The sequence below is a fragment of the Octopus bimaculoides genome, chromosome Z (assembly GCF_046866305.1).
Source record: "Octopus bimaculoides isolate indiv1 chromosome Z, ASM4686630v1, whole genome shotgun sequence".
NCBI lineage: Eukaryota > Metazoa > Mollusca > Cephalopoda > Octopoda > Octopodidae > Octopus > Octopus bimaculoides.
Genome location: NC_142944.1, coordinates 27,493,120 through 27,520,187, shown reverse-complemented (window position 1 = coordinate 27,520,187; position 27,068 = coordinate 27,493,120). Strand labels below are relative to the sequence as shown.

The 27,068-nt window shown below is 36.0% G+C and overlaps 1 protein-coding gene across 1 annotated transcript in view; it reads left to right on the top strand.

Annotated features, from left to right (window-relative positions):
* The first annotated feature begins 15,926 nt into the window (after window positions 1-15,926).
* The window catches only part of LOC106871429 (uncharacterized), a 61,089-nt gene continuing 49,947 nt past the window's right edge, over window positions 15,927-27,068 (top strand). The window contains exon 1 of the mRNA XM_089364996.1: window positions 15,927-16,065. The gene's annotated coding sequence lies outside the window, so the exon portion shown is untranslated. The remainder of the gene's footprint in view (window positions 16,066-27,068) is intronic.

Sequence of the window (27,068 nt, the reverse complement as noted above, 5' to 3'; positions counted from 1 at the left end):
TGCGGGTGGCACATGAGATGCACCATTTTGAGCGTGGCCGTTGCCAGTACCGCCTGACTGGCTCCCGTAGGATTTTCGAGCGAGATCGTTGCCAGTGCCCCTGGACTGGCTTGTGCGGGTGGCTCATAAAAGACACCATTTCGAGCGTGGCCGTTTTCGTGCGGGTGACACGTAAAAGCACCCACTACACTCTCTGAGTGGTTGGCGTTAGGAAGGGCATCCAGCTGTAGAAACTCTGCCAAATTAGACTGGAGCCTGGTGTTGCCATCCGGTTTCACCAGTCCTCAGTCAAATCGTCCAACCCATGCTAGCATGGAAAGCGGACGTTAAACGATGATGATGATGATGATGATGATATTTTGCATATCTTAAATTTTAATTTAATTAAAATTCAAAATATTACTGTATCATATTAAACATATATCTTTCGGAAATTTGGATATTGATTTCCTGTGAATATTATTAATAATTTTATAAATTTATTAATGATATAAAAACATATATATATATATATATATATATATATATATATATATACATATATATATATACATATACATATATATATATATATATATATATATATATATATATATATATATATATACATATAAATATATATATATATGTTAATTCTCTAAATGAAGTATTAACAGTAGCTGCACGATAAAGTGTAGTATATTGCCACTTAAGTGTGGCTGACCCCTAGGGGTGGATGTTACTGTTGCTTTTAGCCCCAGGAGGACATCTCCTCCAGCTGGCTTATCGACACACGACTGTGTCCTGTTTGCCAAGGGATAACTCCCTTGGCAAACAGGACACAGTCGTGTGTCGATAAGCCAGCTGGAGGAGATGTCCTCCTGGGGCTAAAAGCAACAGTAACATCCACCCCTAGGGGTCAGCCACACTTAAGTGGCAATATACTACACTTTATATATATATATATATATATATATATTTATATATACAGAGAGAGACAGAGAGAGAGAGAGAAGCAGAAAAGATGAAAAAACACTTCATTGCCAGCAACAATAGAAGTTCCTTGAATTTTTTCCAACCTGTTCTTACTCTGGTTGCCATACATTTAGAGCACGTACCTCCTCTGCTAATTATATCTAGGTAACAAAAGTTATTGACTACTTTCTAGAAAACAATCTGAACATTAAGAGAGTCTATTTCAGGTGTTTGTGTGTGTGTGTGTGTGTGTGTGTGTGTGTGTGTGTCTGCATCTGTGTCCATTTTAATCTGATGATTCTACCATACCCCTTACTATATTGTGTGCAATAAATACTTTCCAGGCGGTGCTGTTAAGCACAGTTTCTTTCATTCTCAAATTTTGTTTCTTGGCTGTTAATTAGAATTTATTTTTGATTATACTGGGAGGATTGCAAAGCAACTTAAACTTGCTCTTTCCATGAAGTAGGTTGATGTTATATCACATACAAAATAACAATTATAACCATTCACCCATAATCATATAGCATTTTTCACTCATTAGCTGGCAACTATCACAATGGAGAACAAAATATTAGTTACTTACATAACTAATGCACAATGATGCACTGGAAAAAATTGGTTTCATGCAAAACTTAGAACATGGAGTATTAAAGCTAAGAAAAGATACATTGGCTTTTCTTTTCTCTACTTCTTTAATTTTGATGGAGTAAGAATAACAAGAAGTGAGTGACCTTAAATGAATGAAAATGGTAATCTTCAGTTTTAGTTCCCCTCTCTTACTGGTATGAATGTACATGGAACATTACTTTTCTTTGGAAAGAAAATCATGATACAATGATGACTGCTGTTTATGGCCAAAAATATGTAGGTTCTAGGAGAAGCTAGAAATATGTTTATTGAAGTAATGAGTTTGCTATGCTCAGGGTATGAGGCCTCCTGCTTTGAGGAGTTGTATAAAGTGGACCCACCTAGTAGTGATTTGAATGCCACAATGCTTTCAGCATTGGTAACAACCAACCAGTCAGCTGCAATCTGCAATCCAAAAATGAGGTCCGTGTGGCAGTAAATCATCTGAAGAGTGGGAAGGTAACATGATGTTCATAAGGTGATGATTAAGTAAGTTTGGCCTGCTGAAGTCTTGTTTTTTTTTTGCTTAATTTGGAGCAGTGGCATCATAGAGCCTGACTGATAGAGGGGCTTAATTATCCCACTCTGGATAGGTAAAGGTGACTACAATGATCACAACAATTACAGGGCTGTTACACTCCTGTCAGTACCAGAATTCAGCAGCACTAACTGTGTCATTAGCAAATTCTAAGTCTATAATCCTAATTTCACAGCTGAATGGTGGCTTGATTGAATTGTGGTGCACTCACTAGTGAAATTAGGATTATAGACTTAGAATTTGCTAATGACACAGTTATTCTTGCTGAATCTCTGGATGGCTTAAGGAGTGCTCTCCTTTTACTGAGTGAGGAAGCAGAGCCACTTGGCTTTAGAGTTTCTTGGATTGAGACAAAGATCCAGTCCTTCATTGGCTTCTTGGAGGACTCCACCTTGTCTGTCAGTGTCATGAATGAGAATGTTGAATTTGTTTACCACTTCACAGTGAGATTCATAGTGGCATTAGCTGTGAATCTTAAGTCCTAAAAGGATTTGGACAAGCTGGTGCAGCTATGGACTCATTGGACGTGGGTGTTTACTGCTGGCAATATCTATGCAGGAAGACAAATGTTCAGATCTTGAGGTCTCTGGTCCTCCCTGCCTGTCCAACTTTATAGTTGTGAGACTTGGACACTATCTGGGCCTTTGGGAGTTGCCTGAACTCCTTTGGAGCCAGGATTATAGGTGTCTATTGCTTGGGTTTTGTTCCAACCAATGACTCTACCCAGAAGCTGGGATGCATTCTCTTACTTGTATGATTTAGCCATGTTGCTCAATTTTCCAAGTAAGACCTTGCTTGCCACGTTCTCTTCACTGAGGATCTCACTGAGTTGACAGATCTTTTGGATAACCACATGACACATGGTCATATGATCAACCAGCATGACCATGATGAGGAGATATCTAGGAGAGATGGGGACTGACTGGAACTTTGCTCAATGGGTCATGAGGGAGGACCTAGGAATATACTATCAAATGGTGAATGCAGCAAGCACTACAATGGCGCATGCCCTCTCACCTGAACCACCTAAAGTGATGAGTGTTTTGGTGTTAGTAGTGAAAATTCTTTTTAAAATCCAGCATTTTGGCCCTCATGAATATGGTTACTGCCAAGATCAGGAATTTATCAGCTGTCATGCTTTACTGCTCATATTACTAAGTTCCTGACATATCATCTGCCAGACAAATTCTTCTCTCTTTGTTTTCAGATCTAGTCTCTTTTACTGACGTCTAAAGTAAATTTGACTTGGATAGATGTGTGATAACATTTTCACTCAAAACTCTGGGATGTGTTTGTTATAATTTGATTTGCCAGATTTTTACTGATGTCATTATTCAATTTATTTCTGCACATTTTATTTACAAAGAAAACGGATTATAAGTTGAGGCAGAGACCTGCTCCAATAGTAATACATATCATAGCTTGAAATTTTCTACTTTCTATCAGCTGTAAAAATCACATATTCTTTTATAAAAAAGAATGTAAACGTTTCTATTTGCTGCGTTGGTAGCATCACAACTTAAACAGTCAGTTGCATCAGAAGTAATATATAAGAAGCAATCACATCAATCACAACAGTGCAACTAGAGAAAAAAACCCATACCCTGCTCACAAATAACTAGTATAAAGAGCTAAAACAATGGCAAAGAACTACTTGTAAAAAGGATAGTAACCTATATTATCAACCTCAACCAGTTCTGTAAGAAGGATAGTAACCTATATTATCAACCTCAACCAGTTCATTTATCCCGTTTTTCAACATCATACAGGTGAATACACACACACAAATACATATAGATTTATGCACCAAGTCACATACATGCACGTATGTAGACAGACATATATGCCAGTCGATCTATGCCATCCAGGCTAGCAGAAGAGTCTCCTCAAAGACACCATGTTCCTAACAAAATCAATAACCTTACTCTGGACTATTATTGTAATTTCAGGGTGAGAATTATTTCTAGATCCACATCAGAGTGGCACAAGTCAGATGAAAGTAGTGCTATTTCAGTAATTCTTTTTGCCATTGAAATGAACATGATGGACAAGTTAGTAGAGGTAGAACACTAAGCTTCTGATGGGCATGCAACAACCTTCAGTGACAGCCTTTATAGATGATCTGATTGGAATGACATCTATTTGGTGGTGGGAGATGTATCCTTCAAGGTCTGAGAAACTCGTCCCATACACAAGGATTAGCTTCAAATCATCAAAACCTTTGTGGTGATGAGAGAGAAAATGATGGAAAGCTACTGCTTCACTTTATCCCCAAACCATCATCTCAACATTGATAGAACAGTTGCTCAAGTTATTGTGGAACTCTTTAACTACAACCTAAAGAATACAGCTACTATCCACAAAATCAGAAAAGACCATGAATCTAGGTTGTCTGGTCACTTCAATGACTGGGTATGCTAGCACATCATCTTGCTCAAAGTTTTGTGCCCTGCACATGGAGGAGTCTGATAAGAGAAAGCTTACCAAATGCCAGATGCCTGTATAATTGTATGGAAGCCAATATTGATGGGCTCACTGTGAGCCAATTGAAATAAGCTGCCAGAGTTTTGAAGGATGATTACTTTGCAAATCTCTGCCCTAGCTTGGAATCTGTGGTGCAGCAAAGAGTGGTTAGGGTCCATACTTTTCAAATCTAAAGCCAGTGGTTATACCTAACAATAAGCTTGTTCTATTCTTCATAACTCTATGCTCATTAATAGAATACAGTCTCTCCTTAAAATCACTATGTTCCAGTGTTTCATTGTTATAGGCTGAATAATCCTTAAATATCTGCTAGTTAGCTGCCAACTGAAATAATCTCAATGAGATGTTTTTAACCATTTTTTTCTTTTTGTATATTGTTCAAATAGTTCAAAAGTTTATTTACAAATTAATGATCTCATCTGGGTTTCTAATGAGTAAATCAATCTATTAGAAAGATCCAAGGTCACATCTCCAAAAATTGGAGAACCTTCTTTCCAAATATATTCTCACAATTACCCAAATGTAAATGAAATTCCCAGCATGTATGAACTGGTAAGACAGACAATTTGTTTTTATCACTACGAAGGTGTACAAAAGCAATTATTTGACAAACTCAAGTATGTAAAATATCAGCAAGCAAAGCATTGGCATATAAATTAAACTGAACACATGTTTTTATTGTCAAAGAAGATTTTATCCAATTGTCACATATTTTACTGCTTACCTTTTACTTGTGTTAGTTTTTAGAATTGAAGGGATTAGTCAAACAAATCCATGTAAATTTAGTAAACAAACCGACATCAGTTGTGAAGCAGTGGTGAAAGACCAATATAAAGACACACACACGCACATGCGCGTGCGTGTGCACACACACACTTACACACACATGATAGTCACTCCTGTCAATTTTGACTCATGAGTGTTTGAAGGAGAGAATTTAAAGAAAAGAAAAAAGTGAGACAAAGAAAAAAACAACTTTAAAATAAAAAAATAAAAGAAGTTGCATCTATTTGTGATGATTGCATGAATGTAATTTGAGTGCAGGTATGGATTTTGACATAAAGTCACACTGAGGACACTGATAACTTTGACTTTGCCTGGGATTGGGCAAATGTGTCAAGATACAATTCTTTTATTGTTCTGATATTAACATAAATGGGTTGAGGTTCACTACAGCTGTTTCAGACATGTCTCTTATTGATGAACAACTCAATTTACATTATGAAAAAAAAAGTTTTCTTCGGGTGAATTAAAAGTAGATTAATATTTAATATTTAGGATTTTTTACACAAATTGACTCCCTCACCTCGGTGCCAGTTGAGACAGTCACTCTCTCAACCAGTATCTGTAAAATACCTCAAGGTTGGTATTTTAGTTGAATGAATTGCCCATAGGACTTATGTTTTGAAGCCTAGTACTTATTCTATTGGTCTCTTTTTTGCAGAACTGCTAAGTTACAAGGACATAAACACACCAACACTGGTTGTCAAGCAGTGTGGAGGAATACACACAGACTTAAAGACACACACACATAAATATCTATACATACATACATATATATATGTGTGTGCGTGTGTGTGTGTATGTGTGTGTGTGTGTCTGTGTGTGTGTGTGTGTGTGTCTGTAAAAAGGTTGAATGTAGATTCGTCCTTTAATTTGGAGGTTTCCAAAAAAGATTTCTTATGTTGATTCTTCATACTTTGCTGGTAGTTTACAGGTGTAAATTTGAAAGGATACAAAAGTAATACTTGTATATAATGTATGGTGAATTTATGGAAAGAAGTCCCATAAAACTCATCAATTTATTTAACAACTTATCTCCTCCATTTTAAAATAAATTGATGAGTTTTATGAGACTTCTTTCCATAAATTGACCATACATTATATACAAGTATATATATACCCATTAAATACACTGGAGCTGGAGGGACTGCAATTCCAGAAGCAGAGACAGTGCAAGACCTGGACATTTACATGAGTAATAATGCATCCTTTCATGTTCATGTTGCTAAATTGTCAATGAAATGCAGGCGACTGACCAGATGGATTCTTAGGACTTTTAGAACAAGAGATCAGGAAACCAGGATGGTGCTCTGGAGGACACTTGTTCTAAGCTACTTTGACTATTGTTCTCAGCTATGGTCACCAACCAGTGTCAAATTAATCTCAGAACTTGAGGCAATCCTACGAAGCTATATGAAGAAGATAGCCTCTATGCAGCATATAAGCTATTGGGAAAGACTCAAGAGATTAAGACTCTATTCCTCAGAGCGTGAAGATCCTCGAAGGAATTGTCCCAAACTTTGGCATTGAAAGTTACACAAATAAAAGAACTGGACGCCATTGCATAGTGCCAAGGACTCCAAATTTGCCATCAAGATGTAGGACAAAATACTGCAATAGCCTGGGCTTCAGAGGTCCACAGCTCTTCAATATCCTCCCGAAGGACCTGAGAGAACTGCATGCGGTGGATGTAGGTGTCTTCAAGATGAGGCTGGACCTCTTCCTGTCAGGTGTCCCAGATGAACCAACTTCACGGCAAGAGGTGCAGATGAGAGCAGCTGCATCAAACTCTCTCATGCACCAAATGTCAATTCCTGAAGTAAAATTGTGTAGCAACACCAAATGGCAGTGCCCCAGCATGGCCACAGCTCATGAGCTGAAACTAGATAAAATGAAAAATGAAATGAAAATGTGTATTATATATATGTGTGTGTGTGTGTGTGTGCATGTGTGTGTGTTTATGAATTTGTGTTGCAAGATTCCTAATGTGAAACTGTGTTTTGAAACAGATATTGTTGTATTCCAGGATGATCATTTTTTTCTTCTGCCAAATAAACACATACACAGTATATTTGTTCTTCACTCATTTATTATTATTCTTATTTTAATTCATGTCTGTTGTCTGGAAATCTTTCATTACACATCTGTGACCTCTTCAGCAACACTTTCTGTCCTTGTGTGTGCTCCTGCTTCGCTTAGTCCATTCTGTTCTTCTATGATGTGTATCGTTATATGTGCATGCACACACACATATATATATACATATATATGCATATATATATATATACACACATACATATGTATATATATACATATATATATATACTATATATATACATATATGTATACATATCTATATATATAGGCATAGGAGTGGCTGTGTGGTAAGTAGCTTGCTTACCGCCCACATGGTTCCAGGTTTATTCCCACTGTGTGGCACCTTGGGCAAGTATCTTCTAGTATAGCCTCAGGCCGACCAAAGCCTTGTGAGTTGATTTGGTAGACGGAAGCTGAAGGAAGTCCATTGTATATATGTATTTATATATATGTACGTGTGTGTAAATGTTTGTCCCCCCACCATCGCTTGACAACCGATGGTGGTGTGTTTATGTCCCTGTAACTTAGCGGTTCGGCAAAAGAGACTGATAGAATAAGTACTAGGGTTACAAAGAATAAGTCCTGGGGTCGATTTGCTCGACTAAAGGTGGTGCTCCAGCATGGCCACAATTAAATGATTGAAACAAGTAAAAGAGTAAAAAGAGTATACCTATGATAAATATAAGAAATAGAGACAAATAGGTAAACAAAAAAAATACTGTATAAAGAGCACAGATGCAAACAACATTGTAAGTGAACACACAAACACACATACAGTAACTTCACAAATGGCCGCAACAACTTCAGCAACATGACCAACAGCAACAACAACAACTACCATGATGGCACCAATGTGGGTGAACACACAAACACAGAAAGATACAGGAACAGTACCAGAAGTTGGGGTAAAGGGTAGCAGCAACGGCAACGGGAGAGGGGACAGGAGTGAGGTGAGAGTCATAGTGCTACTAAGAACAACAACGATAACGATGACAACAATATAAAGAGCATAAGCCCATATATACACCCATAAACACACATGTGAGACACATAGACATGTGCACGCACATGTATGCACACGCACATGTATGCACACGCACGTGTAGGCACACACACAGACACATATACACAAATACATGCAAATTCATGCGCATATAAGGATACACATCATTGAAGAACAAAATAGATTAAGTAGAGCAGGAGCACACACGAGGATGGATGATGTATGATGAAGATTTCTGGACAATGGACATGAATTAAAATAAGAACAGTAATAAACAAGTTAAGAATGAATATATCGTGCATATGTTTATCTGGCAAAAAAAAAAAAAAACATCCTGAAATACAATATATATATATATATATATATATAAATAATACAGAATGGGACAAGAACGCAAAACATCCAAACAGTTTATATATATATGTATATGCGCACACACACACACACATTGGATTGAGTCATAAAAAATTTAATGAAAACATTTTACAAAGAATTATTTTCAATTATCAGTATAATTGCCATTATTTTGAATGACTTCTTGCCATTTATCAGGTAACTTTTTGATTACTCTCGAGTAAAATTCAGCTGGCCTTGACATGAAAAAGTTTTCCACATACATTTTCCCCTGATTTTTTTGAGAAAATTTTTTCCCATCAGAGCATTTTGTAGAGAGTGAAGAAGATGGAAATCAGCTGGTGCAAAGTCCAGGGAATATCATAGATGGAGTAGAATACACCAGCCCATATCCAATATTTTATCCTGCATGATCTTTGCTGAATGTGGTCTTGTGTTATCATGGAGAAGCACAATGTTTCTCCTATTGACAAGTGCAGGGCATTTTCTTAAAAGATGTTCATGCACATGTTGCAGCTGCTGAGAGTATATGTCAGCTTTAGTATTTGATTGCAGTTTAAAAACTCAAAAAATGAATAATACTGTGGTGATTCCACCATACACACAGCATAACCTTCGTTTCATAGAGCTCAGCCTTTGAGATAAGTTGTGGAGGTTCATCCTTGTCAGTCCACTGCCTTTTGCATTGATCATTATCATAAAAGACCCATTTTCCATCACCTGTAATGATATTATTTAGAAACGGGTAATTTTTCTACCTTGAAAGAAGACTTTTCCCTATGGATATGTGATCCTTCGTATTTTTCTCACTAATAGTATGGGGAGCCCAAACTTACTGACTTTTCCTATCTTTTAAAAGTGGTGGCAGATGGTGGATGGGATGTGTTGAGGTCAACTGCTAATTTCCAAGTACTTTTATAAGGATTGAATTCCACTAATTCTCTTAAAGCACCATGATTGAAATCTGATGAGCGTCCTGGTGCAAAGTCTGATGAGCATCATCACTCAATAACAAATCTCTGGAATGAAACTTTGAAAACTAATTTTGCATTTGCTGGTCGGTAATGACACTTTGGCAATAAACATTGCATATTTTCTTTGCTGTTTCTGTGACATTTTATCCATTCTTAAACTCTCACAAAATCACATGTTGAATATACACTGCCAGTTCATCCATTCCAAGGCAGTGAAATTTGATATTAAACTATAATGTGCACACTTTCACTGCTTAAATATGAATAACTAAAGAGGGTCTTTTAAAAATGGTAGTTTCCATTTCAATTTTAAACATCTGAAGTTCGAAAAGTGTCATTACAATTTATTTCCCCATAATGGAAATTATTAATGACTTAACCCAATATCATCATCATCATCATTTAACGTCCGCTTTCCATGCTAGCATGGGTTGGACGATTTGACTGAGGACTGGTGAAACCAGATGGTTACACCAGCCTCCAATCTGATTTGGCAGAGTTTCTACAGCTGGATGCCCTTCCTAACGCCAACCACTCAGAGAGTGTAGTGGGTGCTTTTACGTGTCACCTGCACGAAGGCCAGTCAGGGGGTACTGGTAACGGCCACGCTCGAAATGGTGTATTTTACATGCCACCTGCACAGGAGCCAGTCCAGCGGTACTGGCAAAGAACTTGCTCGAATGTCTTTTCACGTGCCACTGGTACAAGTGCAATGGAAGGCGACGTTGGTAACGGTCATGCTCAAATGGTGCTATTTACGTGCCACTGGCACGAAGCCAGGCAGCTGGTGCTCTGGCAACGATCACGCTCGGACAGTGCTCTTAGTGAGTTACTGGTACTGGTGATGACATAATGTCACATGTGTTTGTATATTGTTATTATTGTCCTTTTAGTAAACAAATAAACAAGTAAATTAACATATTACAATGTCTGCAAGTTGATGAATACCACTTATTAATCCCCTCCATTTTCTTATTGCTATATATATATATATATATATATATATATATAGGACAGGCTTCTTTTCAGTTTTCATCTAGCAAATCCAGTTACAAGGCTTTGGTCAGTCCAAGGCTCTAGTAGAAGACACTTGCCCAAGGTGCCATGCAGTGGGACTGAACCAGGAACCATGTGGTTGGAAAGCAATCTACTTACCACATATCAAACAGTTTGACTCAGCTCCATGCAACTTAAAATTTCAGAGGCTCATACAACAAACCTAACTCATCTAGCATTTAGAGATCAAGTAACAGGAAATGACACAAATTTCAAGATGTCTACTATATGTTAGGACTTTAGTGGTCAACTCAGATTATGTGGTATTATTAGCTTGTTGGAAGTGACATCAGACCATATCTTTGTTCTTAGATTCTCTTGGTCAGACAGGACGTTGGTAGCAGCTGTTGCGGTTATGGTATTATTCATTTAGCAAACATCAGTCCATTGTATTTGTTGCTACACATGGCAGGGTAGGGTGTTGTGGGTTAGTGGAGGACAAATGCTATAATGGTGACAGCCTTTCTGTAGGAGTAAGCAGACTTGGTTGTGCTAGGTTGGACTGTCAGCATGGATGGGGCTGAAATCTATTTGGTCAGCAGAGGTTAAAGTGACATGCTCTTGTGTATGGAGTTTGCAAGTCTAAGCTGATATCTCTTGATTGTCAGGTCACAACGGTTTGAAGTTCATTAATAGTGCTTACCTTTGGTGACAACAATAAGACAGTACTTCCTGTTGATAGATACTGCAAGTTGGTGGAGTGTGAGTAATCTTTCACAGAGTTCACAGTTGCAAGCTCCAGGTGAATATGAAGGGACCTTTTTTATTTGATGTTGGGGAAGTTGTTCCAATGATCATGAAGTCTCCAGATAAAATGGAACAAGGAGGTGGAGTTGAAAGAGTGCATGTGCTGTGTATACCCCCTCTTGAAGTTATTGGAAATCATGTCTTATAATGCCATCAGATGGTGTGAGCTCTACAAACTACAGCCCTTAAGAAGTGGGATTTTCCCAGTAAGCAGTTGGTAGGATTTTAGCAATAGCAAAGTGGGGTATGTATTGATAGTTGTGTAGTTGTGTGTCTGCATCTATTGTAGCATGCAATGTTGGAAGCAATGTTGTCTAACAGGAATAACTGAACTTGGACAGTGTAGCATTTGAAATATTCATAATACTTATGGGTTCTGGAGAAGTGTTTCTTAATTAGCAACAGGAAGCTCCTAGTATGCTGGTCAAAACTTCTAGACTACATAGAGGATTAAACTAGGTTATCTTTCTTCTCCTGGTTCTCTTTGGGTTCAGAGGTGGGGGGTGAGGTGTTTTTCATATATATTAACTTCTCAGTGAATCCACTTCTCACTAATGTCTCATTATAATGGGCGGAGGCCTCTGTTGAAGATCTCTATTCACAGATAGCTTAGAGATTCTTCTACTTATGCCTGTGACTGTTTCTAATTATAGTGAGGGTGGTTCGAGTTTCTGTGGGTATACACAGTTTCCTTGATGGGCTTCCTGTAAGGGTAGTACTTGCCCATCTTCTGATCTAGGGTTACATCCAGGAAGTTGATATTTGTTAAATTTGTGGTGACTGTTATAGATTAGCCAAGTTCTTTGAAGAAAATCTTTATCAGATCTTTCTTGAACTAGTCCATGGTATGACTGTTCATATAACTTGAGACTGCCAGACTGTATTTCCTGTACAGGGTTGAACTATGGGGATGCATGCACTTCCTTCGAGTATCTAGGATAAATGACCTGATGAGGATTATGAGACTGAAATGTGATATAGGTGGAAACACATGGTTAGGCAGTCCACATGATCCTCAGTGTTTATCTCATTGTATGTACAGATGATTTTCCTGTATGTTGTGGTGAATATGTTTGTAACAAATATTGTGTGTATGTAAGTGTTTGTCTCATGGATGTTTTGTTGACAAAGATGTGTATATTAGGTGATTCTTTTATTCTTTTATTTGTTTCAGTCATTTTAACTGTGGCAATGCTGGAGCACCACCTTAATTTTTATTTAAAGAAGCAGTTAAAATGATTCTGAAATCTTACCTTCTTTACATGTTCATTTAGTCATCTTCAAGGTTCTTGAGGAATATACTTTTATTTTTTTCACATGTTTAAGCCTAAAGGCTGTTACCACACTGGAGGCTTATATATATATATATCGTCATTTAATGTCTGTCCTCCATGCTAGCATGGACTAGATAGTCTATATATATATGGGAGAATATACAAATAATAACAACAGACGAGGACAGGTGGTGTAAATAACAAAAGGATATATTAGTATGACGCTCGGGAATACGGAAAGTCTTTGATGTTTCGAGCTACGCTCTTCAACAGAAAGAATACGGAGACAAGGAGAAAAACACGGAGAAAAAAAATTGAATAGTGTTCAGTCAACGGTCAATCATAATAATGATGATATATATATATATATATATATATATATATATATATATTTATATACATACATGCTTACATATATATATATATATATACACACACACACATATTTATTTGTTTATAATTATTTAGCAGAAACAAGGTAACAAGCTGACAAAATTGTTAGTACAGTGGACTACCACCATTTTGTCTGTATGTTCTGAGTTCAAATTCCACTGAAGTCATTTTTGCCTTTCGGGCTCAATAAAATAAGTACCAGTTGAACACGGGGGGGAGGGAGTCAATGTAATTGATTACTCTCTCCCTTGAACTTATTGGCCTTGTCCAAAATTTGAAACCATTATTTAGCAGAAGCAGCAGATTGACTCAAGGGTCAGGAGTTTCATGCATTAGCACTTATCAAGCTCATTAAGTTTGATAAGTGCCAACTCTTGGTCCTTCAGTCACTCTATTGCTGTTGTTAAATATTAATAAAAAAATATATATATTCTTATGTTTCGAGTTCTGTTAGAACTGGTAATTTTTACAATTCCTGGCCATGGATTATCATCAGACATTCTCCTTTGGAAATGCTAATGAACCTTACCTGTAACTTTATTTTTTATTTGATCATGGAACTGCATATTCCATATCTATTTCACTCTGACTCTTCCTTTATTGATAAACTGGAAAGTACTAATATATTTGATCGGGGATATTTCTTTGTTTTCATATTTTTCTGACTTCTCTCTCTCCAATTATGGAATAATTAGCTTATGGAATCCTCACTCAATATCATGAGCAACATGCTTGACTATTCTAGAAACAGCTGTAAGAGACTCTATGTGTTTATGATCTTTATCTAAAATAAATATTTTTTTAGTGATGCCAAATATTTTGTTTTTTCATTCTATACTTTGATCTATGTATATGTGTGTGCATATGTATGTATGTATGGATGTATGTATGTATGCATGTATGTCTGTACGTATGTACAAGACGAGTCCTGTTTTAGGGTTGATATATGACTTCCAAACTGGGAGACACTTTTGACCCCTAATTCTTGTTTTACCCGTTAGAATATCAAAGAGTATTAACAACATAATACACGATCCAGATTTAGTAATGTTTAAACCTGTCAGTTATAAACTGCAAAGTAACAAAGAAATGTATGACTTCACAGAAACTGGGTGCTACTGTTGACATACTGTGTGTGTGTTTGTATAATCTGTATTAAATTAAGAGAAGAAAACGGAGTGCCAGTGGTTAATACTTATATATTAATAAATTGACAATCATTTCTTCCTACAGCTGTTTCCATTTATCCTCACTGGATAAATTACAAATTTATGCATCAAATTTGCATTTATAAGTTATAAGTCTGCTGGAATGAACAGATAGGTCAACATGTAATTTTTTTATGTTCAACTTTTCCCTGGTGATATTTTGCTCATAACTTATAAATGCAAATTTAAAGCATAAATTTGTAATTTATCCAATGAATATAAATGGACACAGCTGTAGGAAGAAATGATTATCGATTCATTAATAAATAAATATTAACCACTGACTCTCCATTTTCTTCTCTTAATTTAATATGAATTATATACTGAATACATACCTATTAATTTAGGGAAATTTTATTTCCCAGAGATATATGGTATAGAACAAGTGTTTTCTTGGCTGTAATCATCCCTTTAAAAGGTTAATATCCTATAATTAACTTACACACACGTTTTCTCGCATAAAATCTGCGATTGAAATAGTTCACAGACGCATTGCCTTTGCTTTGCACAGGATATGTAAGAGAATAGTATACGTGTCGTGAATTATGTAATTATAATCCATTGATGGATGTATCGATGTCTCGTCAGACACCTATCATCTGATGACGAGAAACAAAAATACTCACACATAGTATCGCAGAAATTCCAGAGAAAAAATTCAAAAGAAAACTCTAGATATTTTGTTAATTTTTTTTTTAAAGATACTGAATAAAACAATTTTTTTTATACACGTGTGATGCCAAAGTATAAACTACTGTCATTGTCAAAGGTTATGTAACGTCAATACATAAACGGATTAAAATAGTTTATAACTATTACTTTCGGTATTTAAAAAAAATGTGTGACATTTAAACCTGTAATTTTCTCTTACATTCCAGCACACACCTTAGATGTAAGTTCAGCAATTTCTTGTTGTACAACCTGCACAGCTGATTTGTTTATAGTGATCAAATGCTTGTAATGTACACTCGCTTACTTTTACCATCGGAAAGACATTTTCTGTACAGGTGCACGGTGTGCCGCATATCAGAATGATCGCAGAGCAATGAGAGATGAAGTATTCGCATCGCCTGGTGCAGAAATCGAAACCACGATCGTGAGTCCAACGCCCCTAAACACTACGATACACGTCTTCTCTCTCACATACACAGAATATATATATTAGTAGTTATCCTACATATACCTACAAAGCACAGGAAACGTTAACAAAGCCGCTTCATATCGCCAGTTAGGCAAGAAATAGCGTATAAATCATTTCCTCCCTCACAAATTATATCTTACTATGTTAAATACGGATGGACTCAATAAAAGAGAGAACGTTGGCAGGTATAAAATATTATTTTAATCATGCATCTGTCGGATTAGAAATAAAAATTGGTTCTTCCATAGATTCAAACAGGAAGCAGTTTCTTACATGAACGCATGCGCACTACAGCGCCAAAGAGGAACTGAGGCTACAGAGAAAGCGGAAATCATCTGTCTGTGCGTCTGTACGTGAGCAAGGAGTTTGTAGAACTGTCTATGTGGACACGGTGTGGGAGTAGCTGGAGGTGTGTCAACACACCACTGGGTGAGCAACTTTCTTTCTATTTATGCATACATACTGGCATTATATATATATATATATATATATATATATGATTATTATATATATGATTATACACATATACATATTTCGTTTATAATATATATATATAATATAATATATATATATATATATTATATATATATATATATATATATATATATATAATATATATATATATATATATAATATATATATATATATATATATATATATATATAATATATATATATATATATATATATATATATATATATATATATATATATAATATATATATATATATATATATATATATATATATATAATATATATATATATATATATATATATATAATATATATATATATATATATATATATAATATATATATATATATATATATATATATATATATATATATATATATATATATATATATAAAATGTGTATTTGTATTACGTCTGTATTATATAAACGGCTATATATAAATTTAGTATTTAAGTTACCTTGTTCACTTAAATTTTTTCTGTGCGTGTAAATGTGTATAGTACATACAAACATATACACACATGATTATACACACACACACACACACACACACACATATATATATATATATATATATACACACACGCATATACATATATATACACATATATGTATATATATACACACATATTTACACATATATATACATATTTACATATATATGTATATTTACATATATATGTATATATACATATATATATGTATATATACATATGTATATATACATATATATATATGTATATATACATATATACACATACATATATACACATATGTATATATATACATATACATACATATATATACACATATATGTGTATATATATATACATACATACACACACACACACACACATAACACGTACACATAATATGGATGTAAAATACGTATACATAGAAACCATTTTATATGAAGTATATATTTATATATATTCATTTACACGTTCATACATATGTTCGTTTTTGGCAGCTAAATGTACTGGTTTATATAATGGATAGGAATATATCAAGAAGGCATATAATTGATTCAGACAATTAGTGTTCAAAACGGCACAGGTTAGTCATGTAAAGTGGGACAGTGTCCACGAACTTTCTAGCCGGACCTACCCGACTAATTTGGTTCATGTTGTTAATATTCAGTTTGAACATCCGGAGGAGAACTAATTGTACATTGTGATAAAATACCATCAAAGGGTTTCTGTTCTGGATGAACTGAAAGAAGTGTTTAGTGAGTTACAGTGACGAATGGGACGAATAAGCCCGTATGCTAGTAAAGATAGCTCATTCAGAGAAGCCGGAGCCATTATTGCTATTTAGAAATGTCACAGCGAAGAAAATGTGTTTGTGAGCAAGTCGTTGACTGAATCTTTGACAGTCAGGAGGCTGTACCCTAGGATATTATGTGTGACGCAGTGGCACCCTACCAAGTTACTCTGTTGAGAGTCTTTTTTGAGCTTTAGAGATGAATAACAAATGTTATTGGGAGGTAACTGAATGTTGCTCTCAACTGGAGAGTGATACAGTATTTCTTGATCGGTATAGTAATTAAGCCTGTGCTGTTGTAAGACGAATTTGTCGTGTTTTTGTTGAAGGTTGCTTTCAAGGTTTCTGTTCACAAAATTGTTTAGGTTTGCATGTAGAAGATCAAAGAAGTGTGAAGTATACCATATTCGTAAGAATCTGTTAGAGGTGACAGCAAATCAATCATTATTATATGGGAGACATTACTGAACGTTGAAGAACACTTGAGTTAATACGATATGAGTCTTAGAGAGACTTGTCAACAAGTTTAGCAATGTCGTATTTTGACAGGAGCTTTCAGTTTTGTACATGAAATACAAATATAGACTACACATAGATTGGCAACTAGGTAACATAGCTAGGAGATTCTTGTGCCAGGCGTGGTTGAAGGCTTTGAAAGGTGAAGTGAAACTGCTGATATAGGAGAGGAGGTCTCTATGTTAGATTTAACTTTTTGAGTACTGAGACAGATTGGAATTCGTTGTTGACAACTGTGATGTTTGAAGTAGATTCTTGGGTTTGAGAAGTTGACTTTTGGAAGATGAAATACACTGGACCATGTTGCTAATGATTTTGAATAAACTCCTGAAGAGTTTGACTAGGGTAACAGCAAAATAAGCTTTAGAAGGGTCTTATATTTGGGATTGATCATTTTATCAAATTGGAATATTTGATGGAATTTGTGCACTGACATTTGTGACTACATGATGTTGAAATAGAAAGTATTGAAATGAGATTGAGATGAGTAATTTTGGAATGGGAAGCAAAGTAAGTAAATATTTTTTCAGCAGAGGTGCTGCTAACAAAGTCATCTATGGTGAGGATTCCTTGGCAAGGAATCAGAATGTCCTACTGCATGTTGGGAAGTGCAAATCTTGTCAGCTGTGTAATGAACAAAGGCATCTTTTGCATCAGTGATTGTTTTCTTGTAATGTTGCAGTGCTGTGTAAAACCCTTACTGTTGATTGTTGTTGTTTAGCCACTGGTCAGCTGTGCCTGAGTAAACTACATTTAAAGGCATTCCAATCATGACAGTCACAATTACATTATTCAATGTGACCTTTGCCTTTTGAGATAACTTGAGGGATGTTTTTAAATAGAGAGGGAAGTAGCTTTACACTAAGTGATGAAAAGTTAAAATATGAAAAAAAGGGGACAGAACAGGTTTCTTGGTGTACAGGAGTTACATGGCTACTTGCATTATACAAGAGTGAGTAGAAGTAATCAGAATGGAGCTGGAAAGAGATAGAAATAGTAACAAGGTGTCAAGGAGGCCCTCCAAGGTGCAAGAAGGTGAATAAAAATGAGTGGAGACAAGAACAGGAAGGGTTCGAAGAGTGTGATGGATAGTTGGGGATGTGGTAGGAAGCTATTTGAGGGGGAAAAAACTGATAAAATAGTTCTTCACTTATTTAATTCCAGCAGTAGAATACTTTATTTAGGCAAGTGATGGAGAAACCAGTGATAGCTGTGTATAGAGTTATTAAGATTCCGAAACCTGTTTCTCCAAGATGGGTGAATCTTCTCTAGCATCACAGGTTGCGAGTTATCTCCTCTGTGATTCAGAGTCCTGTGATCAGTTTTTACTGTTTTGTTCCTTGTTTTCTCAGATCTTCCTCTTCTACACACTTCATCCATATTGATTGACACTTCTTCATACAATAGTCCTCATCCATGTGCATCTCATGAAGTCTTCTTTCTTTCATGCTATATCTGATTCCTCTTATGCTTAATATTTCTCTCAATACATTTGTACAATTTTGTTCATGCTCATCCAATGGAAGCATACTAGTTTCATTTCTTTCTAGTTTTCTGAGAGAGGGACCTTTTGTTACTAACATAGGTAGTAGCTTTTTGAACTTTCTTGAACCTGTTTTTATTCTAGAAACCATACTTTCAGATCATCCTCTGCCACTACTAATTAGGTTACATGAGTAACAGAACCACTTTCTACCACTTCTAGGGATCTTCCTGCAAATATGAGAAAGTCTGTTTCCTCATGAACTCTTAAAACTTTGGTTTTAGCTAAGTTAACTTTGAAGCCTTTTGAGTCTAAGTTTTGCTTCCACATGTGGAATTTCTTCTCTACTTTAACAAATTCAGCTGTAATAATGAGATCAGCGGAAAGGAGTCCCTATTGGCAACCTGTCCTAACCCTTTTGTCACTGTATTTATTTTAAGATGCTCTGTTTCTTTCACTTTAAATATAACAAAGAATTTAGTAAAATAACTTAGTTATCATTCAGCTAGTGTTAGGAACATAAATTGTGACTAACGTTTGGTGGAAGATTTTAATTCAAATTATGAAAACAAGACATTTATACTCAGAGCCAGAGCTGGTTTCAGCCTGGTTGGTAACGAGAGAGTTAAACCCTTCTGTTATGGTTTGGAGGACTAGGATAAATAAAAGACTGAGAACTGAACCCTGATGAACCCCTGCCTGCACACTAAATTCATTGACTCGGTCCATCAGTTCGATACCTCTGTAATTTCCTCTCTCTAAGGCTCCTTATTTTGGTAACAGTTGACTGAGGACACATACCTTTACAACCTGATTGACTATATGGTAATTAGGCTGAATCCTACTCCACCTGATATTTTAAACAACTCAGCAGTAATTCCTGATGGGCCACAGGCTTTCCCTGTCTTCATATCTTTAATTACTGATGTTAACTAATCCTTCTGTTGGTCCTTGTTGGAAAAACTTTCACCCACCCGCATTTAATAACCTTTCATTGTAGTACTTCCATGCCTTTTTCTTTTCAGAATCACTAAGTGCAAGTGTATCATTGCCCATTCATATATACTTCTCTCCATAACATCACACTGCCTTGTGATAAAGAACACTTCATTCCTCTGGTCTTCACGCTGTAGAATATTGGCAAAACTCTATCTTTCTGATTTCTCTCCAAAACTCTATCTTTCTGATTTCTCTCCTTGCTAAATAAACCTGTCACCTATCTTTTCTAGCTACCTGATATAATTCTCTGCTACCCACCTTTATTCCAGTCTTTCTAGCCACTGTCTTTGCCTTTTATGGCTCTTTTACCTCATTGTACTACTTCCACATTACCCTTCATCTGTCTGGAACTTTACATCAACCACAGAATTGGTTTGTAACCCTCAGTAGGTTGTACTATATGAACTTCTAGTTCTCTCTCTCTCTCTCATTGTATATATATATATATATGTATGTAATATCTTACTATCTTAATGTATACATATATATGTAATACCTTACTCTCAATGTATATATATAAAACAAGAAGGATGTTAAAATGATGATGTTGATATACATATATGAATATATAGACAATTCAAATAAACGAACAATAATAGACAACAAGAGAACATGCACAAGGAATGTATTAGTTTGATGTTCAGTAAAAAGAGAGAGCTTTTGATGTTTCAAGCAAAACTCTTCATCGGAAAGAGGAAAGGGAAAAGTCCAAAGAAGGAAAAGAAATTGCCAACAGCATGTGTGTAGTTACATTGCATCACTAATCATTAATATGTATTAATTATTAGTGGCAGAAGCATTATCAATACTAAAAGGCAGTCTTAAAATCCAACTTAATGCAGGTGTCATGTTAAAACAGCAAGTACTGTGTTATTAGCCTTGAGAAATCCTCTCATATAGGCACTTGGTGTCATGGGTGCCTGAACCCCCATACCGTAATTTCATTCTCTCACTGCTAATAATGCAGAATTTGGTGTTCTAACATGACATCCACCTTAAGTTGAATATGAAGATTACCTTTTGGTAATAATATTGCTTCCGTCATTAATAATTAATTTTTAATAAGCCTGCTGGCTATTTACAACATTAGTGTCTGAAAAGATGCTCATATTCTATATATCGTAGCAGTGAGATTTGACCTGCATGCAACGACTGGACACCTCCCACTGATCATTTTCAATAGAATGAAATCACATGATGTGGGAGTTTGAGCACCTATGACATGTGATTCTTGTCTGCTATAAGATCATCATCATTTGTCACTGAGGTAATTTGTAAAAAGGTTTCATAAAACTGGCTCTTCTCTTCATTTGCCAATCCTGATTGAGGGTCATATGCAATTATAAATGTTGCTGTTATACTTTCAAAGACAAGTCAAGACTTAATTATCTTCTCACACACATTTTCCTTCCTAAATATGCTCATACTCCCCACAATATCACTGTTGCCTACCCAGTGCATAGGCAATAGTGATGGTGTGTGTGTGTGGGGTGGGGAATGAGCATACTTAGTAAGACAGATGGGTAATGTGACTGAGATAGCCAGTGCTTGCAATAGGATATCTTTGTTCCTTGCTTTTAAGAAGTCTGGCTGAGGTTCTCTTCTATCTTACCTTTTTGAAAAATGGATGAGCTCCAATTTCTCCCAGATTAACAGCATGTTGTTTTCCTTCACCCATCAAAAAACTGTGCATTGAACAGATTGGAGTTCTGATCAGTTACTCCCTTGACTTTCAGAGCTTATGATAACCTGTAAAGATTTTATTTTACTATGTTTGATGACATTCCTAATGTCATTTATGTAAGATAAGCAGCAGTGAGCCAAATGCAGTACCCTGGGGAACACCACAACTGACTTTTGCTGGTCTTCAGTAAATTCCATCAATCATATGCTAGATTCTGCTAGTCAGGAAACATTAAATCCACTGCAGTTACCAAGAACTCGTGTGTTGGATAACTTTTTCATCAGAACACTGTTGTTAACTCTGATAAATGACATTTTTGTTGTAGCCCACTTCCAGAGCATTTAGAGTGCCATCAAAGTGGTCAAAAGATATTTTAGGTAGTCTCTGCCACTACAAGGATCATGATAGTTAGGATCTAGAAGATGGTTTTTCTTGAGGAAGGCAGTTATTTTTGGTCTCACCAATCTCTTGAATACTTCATTGATGTGAGAGGTTAGTGAGATTCTATGGTAATTCACTGCAAGTGACTTAATTTCCTTATTAAAACCTGGGATGACAGACAGACAGATAGAAAGTGTTCAGCTACACAATGTCAATTCAGCAATTTCCTCCTAAGATATTAACAAGAAATGCCAAATGTTGACTGTACTCCATCAGGATACCAACTAGGAATTTGTCAGGTGGAACCTTGTGTTGAATTCACTTTAATTTTATTAGTTGCTGCAATGATGTCTGCAGTACTGAATGTTATATCAAGAATGATTTGTTGACGATTTACTTCATGTATCAGCCTCAGTCAACTGCATCACAATCACTGAAAAGAGAGCAGTATTGTTTCTGTAGAATTTCCCACATATTTGGCATCATTGTGAAGAATGTTTGCTTTTCATCAGTAGGCCAATGATGAAAATGCAATGAGAAGGCTGAAGTAACTCATCATATCCTGCCATAGTGGTATTGCTGAATGCGCAGTTAAAGATTTTGGAGGCACTGTAAGAAGTAGGCTAGAGGTGCTTGAGGTGGTCTCTAGAGCCCAATTATAGATAGGTCATTGGCTTTATTGTATATAGACAGTAATTAACAACAGCCATTGCATAATGTCCTTTGCATCTGTGGTAATGGAATCATGGAGGAAAGCAACAAATCCTCCTCTATGGCCCATGTGGTCCCCATCAATGGTGGTACAATCCTTAACTTTTGCCTCAGCATCAAAGTGAAAGTAGTTGAAGTGAATCTTAGTTGGGATGAAGAAAAAGATTAGGTTTAGCTGTTTGACAATCCAGCTCCACAGTGTATGGAAATTTCCGTTTTTGTGCAGATGGGTTAATGCCTCAAGCATTTGGCAAGATTGCCATTGCTAAGGTAGCTATTTCTTTGTATTTCAAAGTTTGTGAGTTGTCTTTGTTCATTTAATGACAGCACTGGGGTGTATATTTTGTTTGCTGGGATAGCAGTAGAGGTTGATGTGTCATACTAAGATTGCTTCTTTGAATTTCTTTTGCTAGATTCAGCTTGGCTAAAAATAGGGTTCTCTTGATCAGAGAATTGTTGTCTTTGTGATTGTACTGTTGAATAAGTTTGGTTATGTCAGATACATCACAAATGTTCACTCTGAATAATTACTTGTTTCTTTACTTCTGTGAAGAAGACACCAGCATTACTCTAGCACGGGATGATGTTACTGTAGTAGTTGGGTTTTGTGTTCTTAGCAGGTTTAGCAAGAATAAATATATTGGAAGGAGGATATGTAGTGAGTCATTTTGTGAGTGCTATAATATTGGCTAATGGTATGTTTCCTCAGTGTGCACCCTGTAACTGGGAGGTGGATGATGGGACAATCATGTCATAGGGATGTTCTCTACTATAGAGAATAGCAGCAGATTTAGGATTCTGTTTTATTCCTGTGGGTGGAGTGTGAAACAGTTGTGTGCTTGTGGATGTTCCTGATTTGAGCATTGTTGTTGTGAGGTGGGTAGATTACAGGCTGGGAGTGATATCATGACTCTTGCACTTGTAAGTGGTGCTGTGTTATTAGCAGGCATATTGTTGGATTGAGGTAGTGAAGAAGAGGAAAGAATAATTTCTTGCCTATGGAGGTAGTAGTAGCTGCAGTTTCTGATAATGGTGATGGGTATGTAGGTTTGATTGCCATGGGAATGGGTGCTGTTATTAAGGAATGGAGAGAATGTGTTGTGTCAGCAGTGGAGGGATGGGCAGCTACAAGATCTCAAAGGTAAAACTAAGTAGAGCCACACAAAAATATTGAATGGAGTTTTAACCCATTAGCATTCACATTACTTTGGTAAATGTAATACTGATTTATTCACATTGTTTTGAATTAATCATGCATTATCTCATAGCTAAAAGATTTCAATGATATGGTTATATATTTTTACAATGACATTGTTGGGTAGGCGTGAAATGTTGAACCTGGGCAATTTGAACATAAAAGTGGCAGAATATTTTGGCTGGATATAGTTGGTTTAAATGTTAAATGGTTAAATAAACTGAAAGACTTTTCTTGTGATCTGCTTTCAGTTTAGTTTACTAATTGACAGTGAGACAGTGTCATTGAAATATGATACAGGTGTGCCCTCTACTTGTGAGAGGCCAAAAGAGGATTTTGACCAATGTGTGTATTTAATTTTTTGACTAATGATGTGTATAGACACAGGATTTGTTCATCTTGATGTCAGATTGAATAGTAATATTCACAAAAAAACTTTCTATTGTTTATTTATTATTTTTTCCTTTTTTAAAATTATTTTGGAAACATCTTTAGATTCTTTTTGTGTCAAAATTAGATGATTGCAATTTGATGTTGAAAGTTGTTTAATGTTTCTTACTGGAGCTACATGGCCACTCACATAATAAAAGAGATGGTAGGATTGACCAGGTGCAAGAATATTTACTTGTTGGTCAACATTGAAATGTGGGGCTTCATATAATAGTCAGTTTATTCCTGTCTGAGACTATCTGCCTTTCATTTGCTCTGGAAGGCTGAGAAGGTTCTTTGCCTGAGTGTGTGAAAATAGAAAATGAATATTCATTTGTGTTTCATTATGGAAAATTTTGAGGTTACAGTGGGTTTGAAGACTGTATGATACCTCGATATCTATTTTGAGTGGATACCCTTCCTAAAATCAAATACTTTAACCACATGTACTGGGTGCTTTTTTTCAGAGCACTAAGACTAGTGATATGTAACTAAGATTCCCTTTAGTTAAATGGAGCTGTGGTAGAGAGGGAGGCAAATTTATGCTAACAGATGAGAGGTTCAAATATGTGAAAAAGGGCCCACAACAGAACAGGTTTCTTATTACTGTAGAAGAGCTACATAGCTAAGAGAAGGTAGGAGTGACCAAGTACAAGGTAAGGAGACAAGGTAAAGGGACAGGAGAACAGAGTGTGGGTGGGTAGAGTTTACATGAATATATGGGAGTGTGAGAGAAGGGGAATGGTTGAGGGGTGACTATTGTAAATACTGCAGTGAGAAAGATGATGGGTGATGGGGATTTCCCAACACATTGTTTTGCTTGGCACCTTGGGCAAATATTTTCTACTATAGATCAGGACTGACCAAAAGGCTTAAGACTGGATTTGGTAGACAGAACTGAAAGAAGTCTTTTGTGTGTGTATATATATGTGTGTTTGTGTGTAACTTTGTCTTAACATCATGTGATGGTTGCAAATGAGCATCACTCATACAAGTGACATTATTTGTTTCCTGTCATCCATGAAAGATAATATCATGCTTGGAAACAGATGAGAATTGGTGACAGGAAGAGCATCCGAGAAATAAGGTGGCCACATCTTCTAGAGACAGAGATAATTTTAATAAATGGTAACGCAGGTGTCCCAAGGCGAGCTCAGCATGGATGGAAACCACACATCGAGCAAGAATTTATGTTGTATTTGATATACCTGTATTTGTGGAATACCAAAGGTGGGCACTGTTAATCGAAAAGTTAATTTCATTAATTTCATTGACCATTCTGTTAACCATTAATCAGTTATTTCCTAATGTAATGAAAGTTATCGATAAACCATTAACTTTAATTTTTATTATAGAAAAAAAATCAGTTTTTGCTCTAAAAACACCTTTGAAAAGTGCCAAGACCCATTAACTTCAATTTAATTGAAGTTAATGGAAGTTAATTCAAGTTGACTTAACGGAAGTTAATCAGTCTTAATGAAAATGTTAACTTTGTTGATTAACAGTTTGGTGTCCAGGTTTGTGTAATACACACACACACACTCATGAGATGAGGATTATACTGAAAGGAATGCCGACAGGATCATAAATTTTCTATCAACTCACATAGGTTATACAAATTACACGTTAGCAGAAAAACTCTTACTCTGTACTAAAGTTTTGTTTAACATAGTCACTATTACAAGCAATGTATTTATGCCATCATTGAACCCAACCCTTACACCGCCTTTGAAAAAATTTAGATTTGTACTGTTGTACCCACTTCTTTGGAACCACTTTCACCTCATCTGTGTTCTGAAATCATTGACCCTGAAGACTGTCCTTTACACCAAACCAGTGGGAGTTGGAGTGCACCAGATCCTGGCTATATTGTGGATGAGGATCACTACCTGTTTGCTAATTAATTGATTTGTTGCTAAAGATACGTGTGATCATGCATTGTCTTGGTGAATGTGGATAATTTTTTTTCAATGTTGTTCAGCCTCTTCTGCTTAATAGTTTCACTAAGTTTTTTTAGTGTCACAGTGTACTGCTTGCTGTTCATGGTACCCATATCTTAGAAAATTAATGAAACTGACACTCTTGTTACCCCACAAAATAGTCACCATGACTTTCTGTGCTAATCACTACCTCTTGAATCTCTTAGGCCTTGGAGAAGAGATATGATACCATTTCAGGGACTGAACTTTCATTTGTGGATTGTACACGCCCATGTACAACTTGTACTGGGTGTCCTCAAGCACAACTCTTCTGATGGTGCATGAGGACATTCATCATATGTGATGTCCTTCCTAATG